General features: G+C 34.9%; 1 long non-coding RNA gene across 1 annotated transcript; it reads left to right on the top strand.

Moving 5' to 3' along the window:
• Positions 1-262: 262 nt before the first annotated feature.
• On the top strand, positions 263-6578 carry LOC123887499. Its single transcript, XR_006801523.1, has 10 exons — positions 263-344; positions 603-703; positions 893-969; positions 1412-1494; positions 2323-2404; positions 2776-3250; positions 3342-3491; positions 4978-5093; positions 5554-5618; positions 6252-6578. It is a non-coding gene; the product is annotated as an uncharacterized LOC123887499 (long non-coding RNA).
• Positions 6579-17682: the final 11104 nt, after the last annotated feature.

Below are 17682 nucleotides of genomic sequence, written 5' to 3' on the forward strand. Positions count from 1 at the left end.
GTATTTGAGGATTTTCTACATATGAAAAAGAATTCCAAAGCTTTTTTTTTTCCATCAAGTGAATTCTAAGAGCTATAGTTACAACAACATATTATAATCAACATTATGATAACAAAACAATCTCCATCAATAACACTTTTATATAGTGCTGGTTTTGATGGACACATGAGTTCTTCTTTTGATGGATATATCCAAATTTTGATGTTTAGTTGATATTTTGATGCTTATGTTCTTCTTTGCTTATTGGGGTTTATGTTTTCATTGCAGCAAAATGAAATACTTATGATTCCTTAACATGCTCAAAGAAAATATGAAAGTTCTTCTATTTTGTTTACAAAATTGAGGTAATGCAGGTTTTTTTTAGTCTTAATGAAAAAGAAGGCTGCTTTAAAAGTTTCATTTTCTCAACCAAGAAGTTTAGTTTTTTGTTTCATGAAGAAACTCTCGAGCATGGGCCTATTGTTGAACTAATTATTTTCTTTTTATATTACTCTTTCTCATGTGGTTTGAAATGTAAATAGTTTATAACCAAAAGGTGGTATGATAGAGTCGGTAGACACTAGATTGTACCTAATCAATTTCTTCATTGTCAATAAATATAGATAGTTGGATGAACGTGCACAAAAAAGAATGGGCTGCATGCTGCTTCAAAATCCTCTTATGAAACAAAGATTTCGCCGCATGATCCAGAGAATGCAGGCATGTTTGTTTTCTCATTCCTTCTTTTCTTTATTTAAGGTTTATTATTTAGAATTAGAATAAATGAATCTTATTTTTAAATATATTGATTTGTAGATTAATGATTACAAATAAAATTTGATTTGATATTTTATTTTAATTTATGAAATTCTCTTTTGAAACATAATAGTGTGGTTGTGTTTACAAATTCCAGGTTTAATCTACATATTGTGTTTTACTATCTGATCCAATAGACAAGGGAACATAATTGCTTGATTATTGAAAGAATAGGTATGATTATAATGATTGTTCATTCAAATTTATGTATATCTTTGTGTATCGGTGTATTTGGATTATGAATCATTGAGATTTTATAGTTCTTTTGTTGTTACTATTTTTTTTTTTATGTAAATATCTCAGTGTCCATCTTAAAATCATGTTACTTGAGAAAGATGGACATTTTTAATAATCTATATATGTAGACTGACATTTTTAATCTATATATGTAGACTATGAGGATGTAAGTTGAGTAAATGGCATAGTGAATATGATATTTTTAGCAGTTGAAATACAACATAAGAATTCAGATGTTTCTTCCATTGATTTGTTTTTTCTAATTTGCCACATGCTATATATTTGAACTTATTACCCCATTATGGTATGCTTGAAAGTCATCCTTTAGAAGACTTTGAATTTCGATCATCAACATCTCTGATATTTGCATTTTACGCAGTCATCTCTCTGATTGGCACGAAGAAAGCTAAGCAATATCGTGAGATGGTAAGTCGCTAAGAGAATCTGCTCAAGATGGTCATGGTGAGTGACAAATCGATGAAACTAATTACATTATGAATCGGAAAGCTATAAGATTGATAAAAGAAGGTATGATTAGAAAAATAGGAAACTAAGAATGTTATTTGCAAGTTTTTTCTTTAAATTATAGTTTGGTTTTGAAAGAACCTCCAATTACTTTCTTAATTGGCTATCATTGTTTAATTGAAAATTGATTCAAATTCCATGAGTGGTGGTCTTAATTGGCATAACTTGATTTCTCACCCTTACAATCTTTAGCTATAGAGGGGTTTCGTTCTTCTTTTCATCTATCAATAGTTTTATTGAAACTTTGATTTTTGTTAGTTGTTCAACTTATGTAACTCACATAGATGGTGGGATAAGGTTTAATTATTGTTTTTGCAAAATGCCGAGTGCCATGTATGATTAATTTTTTATCCACGTATTTCTAAAATGCACATTTTGTGTCAATGTATGATTGTTTTCGTCTTTATTGTTTAGGATTTTTATGATATTTTTTTTTATGGAATTATATGTGGATGGCATCCAATGGATTGTAACTAATTTCAACGGGATGAACTGATTTTGTGATCAAATGATTTTATCATTGGTTATAAAATTTGTTTTCAAACTGTCACCGCTAGGCACTTGCTCTTGGCGACCGATTGACCACGACTTTGCAGAATATTTATTTTATCTATTTAACCTGCTCGCTCAAGTTGTAGCCCAAGTATAGTGACGTAAATGATTAATAAATTTCATATTATTTTTTGTTCCTTCATATACTTATATGCTTTTTTTTCCTTTACTTGGTTAATATGTTTTCTGAATTCTTAGCTGATCTAAATGCAGAGTTCACTTCAGAAAATCAGGGAATGTCAGCAGATGTTATCCTAAAGCATTTTTGGCAACAGAAGAAGAACTTCTTGCTCTGGTAAAGAAGCAATCACAGCACAAACCACAACTAGCTTCTCCTTTTCCTTGCCGTTGTCACCTTGCTCCGTCTTATTCCTCAAATCGTGATAATCACAGAGCAGTCGCTGTTGTCCTTGCTATATCGGACGGTACAAAAAGTGACAATCGATGTTTTCGCTTTCATTTTTATATTGTTGTTGTTCTTCAGTTTTTGTTTATGTGAAGTATGAAAGAAACTGGGTTCTTGCCTTTGTTCTTGATTTTTTTGTTTCATGCATTTGTTTTTATTCTTTCAACCACAATCTTTTTAGTTCTTGCCACTCTAATTTCAGTTTTACGAGTGTTTGGAGAATGATTGTAATGTGATGTTAAATGGATTGTTTTTTACAGTATGTGTAGTGAAGGGAAATTAGTGGATGGTGCAGCAAGGGGCTGATGGTTAGGAATGAGGTGGAAACAAAATTATTCAAGAACACAGGGGAATAGAGTTACAAGTTGAGGCATTATGTTTGAGGATACTTTTATAAGACAATTAAGGGAAGACCATTTGAGGATTATGTTTTTTTTTTTTACGGGAAATGCTATTTAGCCTTTCATGCTCACATCTCAATTTATCGTAATTTGATTTAATTACTCATATTGATTAAGCTAAACTTATTTTGTTTATTTGATGTTGTCTTGATGGTATTGCAACTTGCTATTTTGATTATGCATAATGCTGTCACACTCACTATTTTGCCTCTTCAAAAGAAATCCAAACTGCACTCCATCCTAAAAAATTGATTAGGTATGCACATGGTGGCCGAATTCAATTATTTTAGAGGATCGTCTTTCACCTTCTCTACTAGATATGTAAATCATCGGGGTATTATTTCTATTATTATATTTCTCTTTCATTTCCCTTAACAGACTTCTAAATGTGATTTCTATCTTCATTAATGGAGTTCACTATGCAGGTCCCAACTATAAATATTCAGAACATACTAACATTGTTTGCTCTGAATTTTATAACTCACTCTCAAAAGGCTCCCGTACTCCCTTCCAATAATTTTCTGGAGGATTTTGATGAGGATAACAACGGAGTCGTCTATCCTATCAAGAACCAGGTGACAAGTTTTCTAAGTTGACGTGTTTCTTTTTTGTTACCGACTCTAGAGTTTTTTCCTGAATTTGTTCATTGTTTATGGGTCTTTAAACTAAGGGGGTGAACATGTAGTATGTGCAAAATGATTGAAAGTCAAATATTTCATTTATGGTATATATTGCCTCTCTGGTATTGTTTGTGCACCAATGGATTTTGCACCTCAAATAGTTGAAGGAATGTCTTGAGTGGCCTAGGATTAATTGTAAAAAGGTGGTTACAGAAATAGTATTAGTACGGGAAAGGTGTATGGCACTTAAAATGGTATATATGGCATCTCTGATTTTTTATGTGCTTTAATTTATGACGCACATCAATTTTTCTCTTCTCTCACTCTTTTTACTTTCTATCACTCCTTCTTCTAAATTTTCCGACGGCAGCCTCCCAAACCCTAAACTATTTTGTTCTCCTCCCTATACATGAATGGGATTCATCATGCTGCTTCAAAACTATTTTGGTATATATGGCCTCTCTGGTTTTTTATGTGCTTTAATCTATGATGCACCTCAAATGCTTGGGTTGGTCCCATGGCTTTTTATATTAAAGAATATTAGAAAAGTCTGCATGGCTGACAATAAAGTTCAAACAATGTCATGGTTTTGCTACATGATTTTCCTACTTGCCTAACATACTAATAATTTCTTTGCTATCTATCTATAAATATGAATAAGTCAGACCTATTCCCCTTTCTCTCCCTTCAAAAATGTTGGCCTATCAGTAACTCTGCTCTCTCCTTCATTTGGTCATCAATGTCAGTATTGCATTTACTCCTTATTAAAAGTCCAGCTATTACATTACTCACCACAAAATCTAATGGAAAAATAAAAGTCCCTTATTTTGAATTTTCTTCTTTCTGTACACACATTCTCAAAACCCTATTATCCTGCTTCAGTGCTTCTCACGCCGTCTCCCTTCTCATGCCGTCTTTCTCAAATGATCTCCTTCTCTTGCCATTGTCCGCTTACACCATATTTGTCCTCAAATCGTCGTAGTCTTCAAATTGCAACACCATACTCCTCTTCACGCAGCACAGAACCGTCAAGCAATCTCACATCGTCCCCTTCTCTCATGGTTGATCGCCTTCCGCTATCTTCAATCTCAGATTGTTGTAATCCCAAAGTGTCTTTGCCCTCACTCTGCCGACGATACAAACAAAATAGGTGACCATGTTTTCGTTATTATTAATTTTGATATCGCGATTTATTGCAGGTAGGAACTGAAAGGTAACATGTATGTATTGGGGGAGTTCCTAGAGTTTATCGCGATTTATAATTCTAAAGACAAGCATGCTTGAACTTTTCTATTTTAACTATATTTTTAGTAGTTAATTTTTCAACTTCATTCTATATTTGTTTGATGTTTTGTTTTGTGGGACTTTTAGTTTCATGTCTGATAATGCATTTAAAGTGGTTCAAATTGTCTTGGTGATACCTGCTGCAATTTTTGGATAGGTGAGTGGTGTGTTGGAGAAACCTTCCTCAAGCCATCAAAATCAGTGGTGTGTTGAAGAAACCTTCCTTAAGCCATCAAAATCATTTTTGAGCTTTACTATGCGGTTGAGTCTGAGGTATTCATGCTAAAAACTCATTTGGGATTGTTTTCTTTTACATTCACATGTATAGTGCTAAAAGAAGTTCTCTTTTATAATCCAAAATTTGACCATTTCATCTATTCATTTAAGGTCATTGAATTTTTTCTATTCATTTATGCAAATTTATTCAAACATAATTGAAGCGGTGCGTTCAATTTGTTTTCCTTTTAGAACTTTTGTTTATGTATGTATCCATTAAATCTTTGGGCTATAACCATTTATATGGTTATTTGCAATCTTTTCAAAATGGCTATGATTGTGCTTGATGATATTTCAGATGAAAAAGCCAAGGATATTATGGTCTTTTCTACCAACAACTATGCTGCTTTTATTTGGATGTATAATATTTTAGAGGATATGCTTGATTTGAATCATATGGCTTTATGGTTTTATTTTGTGTGTTTTGCATTCATGACTTTTGTTATTATATATTCAGATTTACCAATGACTAAGAAGTAGGAAAGCTTCACTTCATCGGTTCTTGGAGAAAAGGAAGAATAGGTAAGCCATATCTCTCAATCAAATGATGAAAATCTTAATGTATTTGATTGTTTGATCTTTTGTCAATAAAATTCACGTATTGAAAATAAAAAAACTCAAATCTCAAGACAGTTAGAAATAAAGTCTAGAATCTAGATGGGCTTTTTAGTAAAGATCAATGATATAAACACTAGACACAACACTAACACGAACATGTCGATGCTGGTAATAATAATTTGAAGAAAATAATTAAATATAATTACATGGACACTTGACACATGTCAGACAACAGACACAGATTCGACTAGAAGTGTTAGTGCTACACAGATTAAGATAAGTGGTTTTGTAGGATTGAATTTGATATTGAACCTATCGTGACATAAGAGCTTATCCTATATTCATCGGGGTTTGTGAAGTTGGGTTAGTCTCAAACCTAAGTAGAGTGATAGATTATAACAGTCTCAAGCTATATATGACTGTGTTTCTACAGAATTGTTGCTAGGGCACCATATCAAACAACTTATCCAGCAATAATCATTAATAAGACAATTGATAAATCCATGGCATGGCTCTCCCTGACACCGTAATTACAACACAAATCTGAGGGTAACTCCACCTCAGTGTTATTTTAACTAATTTTGTTTTGTTGGACAGACTCCAACATTATACAGGCTTCTCTGCTACCCTTTTGTTGTTTCTCTATGAAGTGGATCAATTAGATCAGATGTGTGTTTCTCTATTTTTGTAAGACTGAGTCCTATGCTCAAAAATATCTATACATATTTGTGAATGTTGTGGTGCGTCCTTATTAGTACCATATTTAAGAGTGTATTTCTGATTGACCCCAAAAACAATGTACTTATAGTTATTTACACTCATTATATGTGAGTGACTCTATTTAGTATTATTGTTATAGTAAATGTCCTCAATATCATTCTTCTGATATTAATTGCTTCATCAACATGAGTTTTATATTTTCGCTCTCATAACTAGGATTGTTCATGATTCGACTTAAGAAGGAAGATCAAACCGAGTTGAACCATTATAACAATTTGGTAAAACCGAGTTGAATTGGTATAAGAATTAGGTACATTGATTTTGAGTTTTTTGGTATTAACCTTCTTTTTAAATTATAGCTACCAAACAATAGTACAATTAATATCATAATAATTATTTGAGCATTATAAATTCACTATAATATATCTTTTGTGTAGGTGAAGTTTCGGATTGAAAGTTATTATTTGAATTGTGTTAAGTTATTTTTATAATTAAACTTAATTTAAATGTATATTTGATCTCTATATTTTCATCAAAGTAAAATTTACGTTCTCCGTTCTAAAATTGATATTTTGGTCCAAAATTAAATTTTATTTGGAATTATAAGTCATTGTTTATTTATACGCATTTTAATTTGTATGCAAATTAAAAGCTAACATTTTTAAAGACAAAACTATTCGGTGTGACTTATTAAACATTTTTTTATTTGATAATTATAAAAAAATTAATATTAAAATGTTTATTTTTGTAGTTTTATTTTTACCCGTGCTTGGCACGGGTCCGGATACTAGTTATTATGATGAGTATAAAGATAAATTATATATAAATAGTAGAAGAGTTTAATTTGTAATCTATAACAATAGATAAAAAGGATGCAAGAGTTTGGGCTGGATTTTTATTAATACCTATTTTACCATCATTTATTTGGTTGGTTATCAAACTACACACCTAATGGTAACTGATGGTTTCTCTTCCAACCCCCCTCAATTCTTTTCTACCCCTTGAATTTCTGTTTTTGTCCTTGGGGGTACTGCGGTTTATACGAACCGAAATAATATGACATGCTGATAAATTTCGGTAACCACTTACCGAAATCTGGGACATTTCGGTTCGCAGGTACCGAAACAATTATTTCGGTAAACTGCTACCGAAAATGGCCTAATTCCAGCGACCAGCGTACCGAAATCTATCACATTTCGGTTCGCAAGTACCGAACAAGCTGACGTTCGTTTTCTGTGTACCGAAAACGCTAATGTTCGGTTCGCAGTTACCGAAATGGTCTAATATTTGGCTTCGGTGAATATAAACCGAAGTTTTTTCGGCAAAAACGTTTCAAACCGCAAGGGGCAAAATTGGATTTTTAGGGGGTATAAAAGAAATGAGGGGGGTCGGGAGAGAAAATATCATGGTAACTGCATACCACAATTGTGCTACAAGCCTATAATGACACAGAGTCGATTACTATAATTGTGAAACCAAATGTGACTCTTTTGGTTTCAAATTCCACTCCTGCCATTCTTTTCAATCGACATCATAAGATCCTCTAACAAAATAAACTGACCGTAAGAAGGGAGAGACAAAGAGGGGAAGTTGTTGCTGATGAAAGACGTGGTGATGAAAAATTCTGGTTGATGCACCACATTTTGAATTTTGCACAAGTTACTTGGGTCAGTATCTTTTTTTTTTCCATTTGATTTACTATTTTTTTAGTGTTAGTTTTTAAAAGCCTACTTCTTTTCTCAAACCTGAATTTTTTTTTCTTTACCTCTATTCTCTTACACTATTTATCTAATTTCACTGAATTTTATTTAGCATCTTTTTCCAATTTTTATTTTTTAAACTTAACTATATATTACTTATTTCACGTATGTATACATATTGCTCTGCCGCTCAATGCAACCCGGTCCAATTCTTTTTAGAAAAAATACATTTTGATATACTACAATTCATTTAAGTAATTATTATTAATAATGAAATATTAAATATTTAAATAAACAAAAATAAGAAATTATGAACACCACAAACATTTTAGCAAAACTATTAATTTTGTAATCATACATTCACTACACACTTTCATGACAAAGAAAAATGCATGATCAATATGATATGATAAAGAAATTTAGTAGTATGCACGCTCAAAATATCGTTTTTTTTAACAATAATAACAATTTATTCTTTAAATAATCTAATCTAATAAAATAAAGCAATTTGTAATTTAAGATTTACTCATCAATTTTGACACTAATTAATTTACTAATGATTTTCTTTTTGTTCTTTGATTTACTTCTTCTTTATTTAAAAGATGCCATTTTATAATTTCACTTTAGTCTATCCTTTTAATTTCTTACTAGCGGCCAAACAGACGCGGACGCGTCTGTTTGTGTGATCCGCATTTTCTATTCTATTAACGTAAATAAATTGTAAACTAACCACACACTTTTTCAAGGATAAAATTTTGTGCTATCCAAATATTTTTTATGATGCAGACAAAAAAAATAGATGGTCATATATGGTTGTTCACAATAAAAAAATCAACAGTTGATTAAAACTCCAATAATAAAAAGTTCGTAAAATATATTAATCTTAAGAGACGAAAATTAATTTTTTTCCTCATAGATAACCAAACAATTCCCCATATTCACACAAAAGATCAATTCATAAATAAACAAATAATATAACAACTAAAACATGAATGAATTAATTATTAAAAAGAAAATATTTATATACACACCAAACAATTATTAACAATTATTTACATATTAAAGGTTCAATTAGTTACAATTTACCAATTATTATTGTTGGGTTTTTGTATATTGGCTACATTTTGCAAAAACATCCTTTAGCCAAATGTTGAGACATATGTGCTGACCCCAAGTGTTGTGACAAATGTTGGTACACTTTGGAACAACACCTGTCTGTGTATCTGTGCGCGCTAGCTAGCGGGTTTTAATTTCTACTCAATCTTTTGAAGATTTGATTGAAGAATTGTTTCAAGGTTTCTTACAGAGGAAGGCGCACGTGTTTAATGTGTTTCAGGAGGCAGCCAAACCCTAGTTATATTTTCTAAAGGAATTATATTTTTGGAAAATATATTTTTGCGTTTCAAAAATATAACTATTATTTTCAAAAATATATCACTGCTGCCGCAATTCTAGAAGCCCTAATTTTGTCTTGAAGCCCAAGCCGTTCTACTACTATAAATACGAAGGCAAGCATATGGTTTCAAGCATCTAAAATCGTGTCTTACAAAGCGTGTGTTTTTAGGGATTTTAGAGTGTTAATTGTGAGCCTTTATTGTGTCTCATTGATGCAAGCTTAGGACCTGAGTGTTATTGAGTTGTAAGTGTGAACTTCTCCTAAGCTTTGAAGTACGGAGATAGTTCTAGTGTGTTGTGTGGTTTGCTCGCAAGCTTTTAAGCAAGAGTGAATCCTAGTTTCATAGAAGTGTGTCTCCACCTGTTGTAATCGTTGAGGTTTATAACAACGCTGTCTGTGTTGTTAAGGTGGGAATTGGGACGGGGTCTCATATCTAGGAGTTCCTAGGTAGAAGTGTCATTGGGTAGTGATTAAGTGAGAAGTTGTAAACGGGTGAGTTTAGCTTCGAAGTAATACTGCTGATAGTGGACTTCATTCCTGGATTGGTATCCCCCAGAGTAGGCTTTAGGCTGAACTGGGTTAACAACTCTTGTGTGTTATTTACTTTACTGTTTGTATTGTTTTATGTTATTTGCTCTGTTTATAGACAAGTGTTGGCGCACCGGTAACAACATCTGTCTACAACAGATAAGTGTTGACACACCTTGATCAACACCTGTCCACTGTGTGCCAGGAATTTCAATTGGCATCAGAGCAGGCACCCTGTTCTGAATTTTAGGGTGAGCTCCAGGGAAACCATTTCTGGCAAGGATGAACAAAGAAGGAGGGTTTGTCACCAGACCACCTCTTCTGGTTGGTGCTTCAAACTATGACTATTGGAAGTCCCGCATGATGGCCTTCCTAAAACAAATTGATAGCAAGACATGGAAGGCAGTTCTGAGAGGGTGGACTCCACCTGTGATGATGGACAAAGATGGTAAACCAACTCTTGAGTTGAAATCTGCTGAAGAATGGTCCAAAGAAGAGGATGAGCTTGCTCTTGCAAACTCAAAAGCATTATATGCACTATATAATGGCGTTGACAAGCACATATTCAGACTCATCAAGAAGTGTGTTTCTGCTAAGGAAGCTTGGACAATTCTTGAGACTGTTCATGAAGGTACCTCTAAAGTGAAGCTGTCAAAGCTACAACTCCTAACCACTAAGTTTGAGAATCTAAGAATGAATGATGATGAAACTATTCAGGATTTTCACATGACCATACTTGATTTTGATAATCAATTTGATGCCTTGGGTGAAAAGATATCTGAAGAAAAGCTGGTAAGAAAAATGCTTAGGTCTTTACCTAAGAAGTTTGACATGAAAGTCACAACTATAGAAGAAGCAAAGGATATCACAGATATGAAGCTGGATGAACTGGTTGGTTCATTACAAACCTATGAGGTAGCTACAAATGAAAAAATGGATAAGAAAAACAAAAGCATTGCTTTTGTCTCAAATGCTGAGGAAGAAGATCAACAGAGTGACACAGAGTCTGAAAACAGCATCTCTGATGCAATGGTTCTTTTGGGAAAACAATTTAATAAGGTGCTAAAGAGAATGGACAAACGGTCTAAGACAGGTGCAGCTGACACTGGTCGCAACACTTACAGGAATTTCAGAAAACCTGTAACAGATGAGAAATCAGCTCCAAATAAAGGTGTTCAATGCCATGAATGTGAGGGGTATGGTCACATTAGAAGTGAATGTGGAACCTTCCTGAAGAAACAGAAGAAGGGGTTAACTGTAACTTGGTCAGATGAAGATTCTGAAGGAGAAGATACTACAAAGGCTATACATGCATTGACAAGTGTATGTACATCTGACACTGAATCATGTGAGGATGAACTGACCTTTGATGAACTTGCTGAATCATATAAAAAACTGTGTCTGAAGAGTGAAGAAGTCTGCAGAGTCTCTGAAGAGCAAAAAGAAACAATTACTAAGTTGCAAACTGAGAGAGCTGCCAATCTGTCAAGAATCTCTGAATTTAGTAGTAAATGGGAAGAAAGTTTAAAGATCATCGAGGAACAGAAGGCAACTATCATCAACTTAGAAGCAGACAAGATCAAACAACTGACTGAGATAGCCCATCTGAATGAAGAGGTAACTGAATTAAACTCTCATCTTGAGAATTTAAAGAAGCATGTTCTTAGGCTATTCAAAGGAAGTGATCTAGATGAAATCCTGGAAACTTTGCCTACTCCTAGCAGATCCAAAACAGGCATTGGGTATGAATATAAAAATGTTAATAGAATTATGGATTACAACAAAGAAGGGAAATATATGCCTGAGATAAGTAAACAACCTTCTCCAAAAATGCATGACAGGATGTCGCCACACCTGGCTCCTAGACAGCAGAGATAAGTGTTACCACATGTGGCACCACATCAGCAAAGATGGCAGAGACCTAGATTTATACCTAGACCCAGAAGCAGGTACCACTCATGGAGATGTCATCACTGTGGAAGAAAGGGGCACATAAGGCCCTACTGCTACAAATTGTATGGGTATCCAAGTGAAATTCTTCAAGAGTCTGAACCATCCATTACTAAAACAAGGATGGAATGGAAACAAAAGGATGATACAACCAATATCAAGGAGTATACAGCTGAAAGCAGTGGGAAAAGTTTGATTGCCCATACGTCTCTCAGAGCCTCATCAAAAGAAGATTGGTACTTTGATAGTGGTTGTTCCAGACACATGACTGGTGTTGAAAAGTATTTGAAGGAGGTAAAATCCTATGCCACAAGTTTTGTGACATTTGGAGATGGAGCAAAGGGGGAAATTAAAGGTATTGGAAGACTGATTGACCATGGTCTACCAAAACTTGAAAATGTTCTCCTTGTAAAAGGGCTAACTGCCAATCTAATCAGTATAAGCCAACTATGTGATCAAGGCATGAAAGTCAACTTTACAAAAAATGAATGTCTTGTCAGCAATAATGGAGGAGACATCCTTATGAGGGGTGTTAGATCAAAGGACAACTGCTACCTGTGGATCCCTCTTGAAGAAGCTAATGTATCTACATGTCTCTTAACTAAAAATGAAGAGGTTAAGCTGTGGCATCAAAAATTAGGACACCTTAACCTGAAGAGCATGAAGAGAGTCATATCTGAAGAAGCTATCAGAGGACTACCAAGTTTACAGATACAGGAAGGCAACATCTGTGGTGAATGTCAGATTGGGAAGCAAACCAAAGTGTCGCACCAGAAGTTGCAACACTTGTCCACTTCTAGAGTTCTTGAGTTACTACATATGGATCTGATGGGGCCCATACAAGTTAAGAGTCTTGGAGGTAAGAAATATGTTCTTGTTGTTGTTGATGACTTCTCTAGATATACTTGGGTCAATTTCATTAGGGAAAAATCTGAGACTTTTGAAGAATTCAAAAATCTTTGCTTACAACTTCAAAAGGAGAAAGATTGTAGTATTGTAAGAATCAGAAGTGACCATGGTAAGGAGTTTGAAAACTCTAAATTTGCTGATTTTTGTGCTGCTGAAGGAATAGCTCATGAATTTTCTTCACCAATTACACCTCAACAAAATTGTGTGGTTGAAAGAAAGAACAGAACCTTACAAGAATCTGCTAGAGTGATGTTGCATGCCAAAAATGTTCCTTACAAGTTCTGGGCTGAAGCCATGAATACAGCATGTTACATTCACAATAGAGTAACATTAAGAAAAGGTACTGCTACAACACTGTATGAACTATGGAAGAATAGGAAGCCTACTGTAAAATATTTCCATGTGTTTGGGTCAAAATGTTACATTTTGGCAGATAGAGAACCTAGGAGAAAATTGGACCCCAAAAGTGATGAGGGGATATTTTTAGGTTACTCAACCAACAACAGAGCCTACAGAGTTTTTAACTCCAGAACAAGAACTATGATGGAATCAATAAATGTTGTTGTTGATGATAGTGATACAACAAGCGCAGATCCAGCTGAAGAGACAGATGTCATCACACCTGTCCCAACACTAGATGATGATCAAACTGAACCTGAACCTGATCAACATTCTGAATCTACTTCAGAGGCTCCTAGACCAAACAAGGGACCATCTACTAGAACACAGAAGAATCATCCTCTGGAACTTGTCATTGGAAATCCAAATCAAGGAATTGCAACAAGAAGATCAAAAGAAGCAATCTCCAACTCTTGCTTCATATCCAAGATTGAACCAAAGAATGTTAAAGAAGCTTTGACTGATGAATACTGGATCAATGCTATGCAGGAGGAACTAACTCAGTTCAAAAGAAGTGAGGTATGGGATCTAGTACCTAGACCAGATGGTATAAATGTTATTGGTACAAAGTGGGTCTACAAGAACAAAACTGATGAAAACAGTGACATTACTAGAAATAAAGCCAGACTTGTAGCACAAGGATACACCCAGATAGAAGGAGTAGATTTTGATGAGACTTTTGCTCCAGTAGCCCGCTTGGAGTCCATAAGATTGCTCTTAGCTGTGGCATGCATCTTAAAATTCAAGTTATATCAAATGGATGTAAAGAGTGCATTCCTAAATGACTATCTAAATGAAGAGGTATATGTTGAACAACCAAAAGGGTTTGTAGATCCAAGTTTTCCTAACCATGTCTACAAACTAAAGAAAGCTCTCTATGGATTGAAACAAGCCCCTAGAGCATGGTATGAAAGATTGACTGAATTCCTTGTCAGCCATGGATACAAGAAAGGTGGCAATGATAAAACCTTGTTTGTAAGAGAGGAGAAAGGGAAGCTAATGATAGCTCAGATATATGTGGATGATATTGTATTTGGAGGAATGTCGCGACAAATGGTGGAACATTTTGTGCATCAAATGCAATCTGATTTTGAAATGAGTCTTGTAGGTGAACTAACTTATTTCTTAGGTCTTCAAGTCAAACAAATGGAAGACACCATATTTATCTCTCAGGAAAAATATGCAAGAAACATTGTGAAGAAATTTGGAATGGAAGGTGGTAGTCACAAAAGGACACCTGCACCTACACATTTGAAGCTTACCAAAGATGAGAAAGGGATTGATGTGGATCAAAGTCTCTACAGAAGTATGATTGGAAGCTTGTTATATCTCACAGCTAGCAGACCTGATATCATGTTTGCAGTAGGTGTTTGTGCTAGATATCAATCTGAGCCTAAGATGAGCCATCTGACTCAAGTAAAGAGAATCTTCAAATATGTCAATGGAACATGTGGCTATGGAATTTTATACTCTCATGGTAATGATTCTACACTAGTTGGCTATTGTGATGCAGATTGGGCAGGAAGTGCTGATGATAGAAAAAGCACCTCTGGTGCATGTTTCTTCTTGGGAAGCAATCTAGTATCTTGGTTTAGTAAGAAGCAGAATAGTGTGTCTCTATCCACAGCTGAGGCAGAGTATATAGCAGCTGGTAGTAGCTGCTCTCAATTGTTATGGATGAGACAAATGTTGAAGGAGTATAGTGTTGAGCAAGATGTCATGACACTCTACTGTGATAATCTGAGTGCTATAAATATCTCTAAAAATCCTATCCAGCATAGTAGGACCAAGCACATTGATATACGACATCATTTTATAAGAGAACTTGTGGAAGAAAAAATTGTTACACTTGAACACATTGCATCTGAAGAACAGTTGGCAGATATTTTTACAAAGGCTTTAGATGCGAATCAATTTGAAAATTTGAGAGGCAAACTTGGAATTTGCCTTTTTGAAGACAAATAGCAGTTACAGCATGTAATGCGTGTAACTACCTCCAATCCGCCTCTTCACTTAAAGTTACACGCTAATCAAGGGAGTTTTCATTCAACCATAATCATTACTTTTCTTCCATTCTCTCTCTCACGCTCAAAATCTCTCCAACTTCCTCATCAACATTTCTCTAATCTTTACTTCTCTCAGAAAATTTTACTCAATAATCATGTCTGACTCTGCAAAATCTTCACCAACCAAGACCAATGATGTTCCATCGCTACAACAAATGGTGATAGATGCTATTCCTCTCAACACCATACCTCCCACAAGTCCAACGATGAGGAGAAAATCAACTGCAAAGAAGGATAAATCATCACGAACAAGTACAAATCCTTCATCTCCTGCTTCAATTAAAGGTTCAAAGCGTAAAAGCAAGAAAGCGAAAGGTGAATCGAGTAAGGCGTTTACAATGTCTGAGCTTCACATTGATCCACTTTCATCGAGTGGTGCTGCAACGCCTGTCGCTAATCCTACAGTTGAGAATGTTGATACATCTGGTAAGACTTCTGTTAATTTAGGTCTTAATTTACCAAAATCTGATAAAACCCTAGGTGTAGAGACCCCTGCTATATCTGGAAATTTGGGGAAAAGTATTCATAACTCCCCTGTTGCTGTTGATGCTAATATTGGTGCTTCTACTGAGACCAATAATGATGTTGCTGATGAGTCCATTAAGAAAACTGCTCCTGAGACTCATGTTGCGCCAAGTGCTGCAACACATGGCGCTGCGCCAAATGTGGTGCCAGATGTTACCACATCCTTGGAACAAGAAAATCTGGTGGACTATTCTGAGTCTGATGAGAGTCCCCAACCTAAGGATGCTGATAAAGAGATTGCTGCTGATAAGGTTGTAAATGAAAATCCTGAGGTTATAATTGTCAATGAAACAACTGTGAGTGACAAGTCTATTCCTGCAAATTCTGAGGCTAGTGTGGCTAGGAGGACTAGAAGTAGGGCTGGTAAAGGTGTAGAGACTGCCAACACACCTGTCCAAACACCCAAACCATCTAGGGCTGGAAAAAGTACTGGTAGATGTTGGAACAAAATTGATTTAAAAATGTTTGCCCCTAAATCTATAAAGGTTTTGATGATAACAAAGTATTAATTAACAATTGGAAGGACTAAAAATTTATTTTAAGTGCGCAGATATAAGCATCATATAAGCTCTGAGTGAAGCTCAGAGGATGTGAATTCAGAAGTTCACAAGCGCTCAGAAGATGTTGGACTTCAGAAGATGCAACCTTCAGATGATGAAGTCTTCAGAACTTCTTGAGTGACTAAAGCTTCATCAACCTCTGAAGATCTTTTGGACATCTGTGAAGATTCCCTTTGCAAGTCAACTCTTCTACCAATGAAGAAAAGGACCTTTCAAGCCTGATCAGTTCAGCTACTCTTGTTTTGTCTGTCCTCTTTTGAGAACGTGGGTCTTCAGACTTGTTAGCTGAATAAGGAAAGTCTTCTCTGCTGTAGTCAAAGTACCTGAAACTCTTTCTTAGTTTTGGATACAACCAAACTGCATCAAGACAGACTGCTTGAAGACAAAAGATTATCAACTCCAACGGTTCTTTTTACAACGGCTCTTTTCTAGTGGTATATATATACTAGAAGAATCAGCTACAACAACATATACATTATTAAGGATTGAACGTGCGTTGAACAACCTCTGAACTTTGTGATATACAAGCTCTGAACCGCTATCAAGTGTTTTTGCACTTTAGTCAAATACTTTGTACTCTCTGTATTTGTTCTCTTTAGGTTCATCTAAGAGCAATTGTATATTTTCATATACTTTACTATTACTTGAGAAAGCTTAAGCTTGTGTGCTTAAGTGTGAAGTCTTAAGCTTGTGTGCTTGAGCATTGTTGAGAAGTCTCTTGCTTGTGTGCTTGAGCAGGTGTAATCTTGTGTGATTATAGTGAACTCCCTTGGAAGTGCAAGGGGACTGGACTACTCTCATTTTGTGAGAGGAACCAGTATAAATTGCTTGTGTGATCTCTCTCTCTCTCTCTATCTTGTTATTATTTGTGTTATTTATCCGCTGCTAACTTAGTTGAGTTAAGAACTTGAAAAAGTTTTAACTTAGCTAAAACACAATTCAACCCCCCCTTCTTGTGTTTTCACACCTTCAATTGGTATCAGAGCTCTGGTCTGTTACTTTCACTTAACAGTGAGACAGTAAAGATCTTGTGAGAACACTATGTCTGGAGGAGACGATAGTAGCACTAGAACAACCGGTGAAGCCGGTGAGGCCAGTGGTGCTGGTGGTGGTCCAAGAAATGCTTTTGGTTTTGACTACTTAAGTAATGAATCACATGAACATAGTGGCAATAGAAAAGCCCCTATATTCAATGGTGATGCATCATTATTTGAGTGGTGGAAGGAAAGATTGTATAGCAATATTACTGCTATTGATCATGAGTTGTGGGATTTG

The sequence above is a fragment of the Trifolium pratense genome, linkage group LG5 (genome assembly GCF_020283565.1).
Source record: "Trifolium pratense cultivar HEN17-A07 linkage group LG5, ARS_RC_1.1, whole genome shotgun sequence".
Classification (NCBI taxonomy): Eukaryota; Viridiplantae; Streptophyta; class Magnoliopsida; order Fabales; family Fabaceae; genus Trifolium; species Trifolium pratense.